The sequence below is a fragment of the Nannospalax galili genome, unplaced genomic scaffold (assembly GCF_000622305.1).
Source record: "Nannospalax galili isolate Female #2095 unplaced genomic scaffold, S.galili_v1.0 scaffold24, whole genome shotgun sequence".
In the NCBI taxonomy this organism is placed as follows: domain Eukaryota; kingdom Metazoa; phylum Chordata; class Mammalia; order Rodentia; family Spalacidae; genus Nannospalax; species Nannospalax galili.
The window spans coordinates 43,758-44,458 of NW_008352654.1; the positions used below are offsets into that span (position 1 = coordinate 43,758).

Consider the following 701-nt stretch of genomic DNA (forward strand, 5'->3'; position numbering starts at 1 on the left):
AAAGAGGGTTGAGGAATTGGCAGAGCAATACAGAAATACTCATCAACTCTGTTGTGATTTCTAAGATCTGCGAAATAGCCTAAGTTCAGCCGAAAGGGGAGTGGGGGCGGGACTGTGCTGCTTTCTAGCCCTGGCTGAATCAGGAGGTGAGAAAATAGACTAATCCTGGCCTAGGCTATGTGTGCCTGTGATGTCCAGTACACACCTACCATCTCTAGACTGAGAGAGAGTCCCTGTTTGTGATCACCATTTCCTTTCAATTCAGCCTTCCTTCCCCTAGAGCCCTTTTTAGTTAGTTTTGATGCTTTAATATCTGTTTATACTAGGTAGTATGGGATTGTACTGAAGCTTCTATTCAAAGTGGCAAAAGAAGCATAATAGCTTATTACAACTTAAGGCTGAAAAGTTTGCCTGGCAACAGATGAACCATGGGCCAAAATGATGGTGGTGGCAATGATGATGATGATGATGAGCTAGTCCCTTATTAGAGTCTTTATCTCTGTGTGATCCACTTAAATCAAAATGGCAGAAATTGATGTTCAACAAGACTTGATCTAAACAAAATAGCATATAACTTCTTTTCTACCACCTGAAGACAAAGTGGCTCTGGTGTGTTTATCTTCTTCAAAAAATGGGAACTTCATCAAAATATTCTCAGTGAGGTAGTATTGCAACACATTCCAACAGACCCTGGAGCTCTG

General features: G+C 41.4%; 1 protein-coding gene across 5 annotated transcripts in view; it reads left to right on the forward strand.

Annotated features, from left to right (window-relative positions):
* Erg28 (ergosterol biosynthesis 28 homolog) overlaps positions 1-701 on the forward strand; it is a 13,829-nt gene that overhangs the window by 1,025 nt on the left and 12,103 nt on the right. The gene's annotated exons all lie outside the window — the stretch shown is intronic.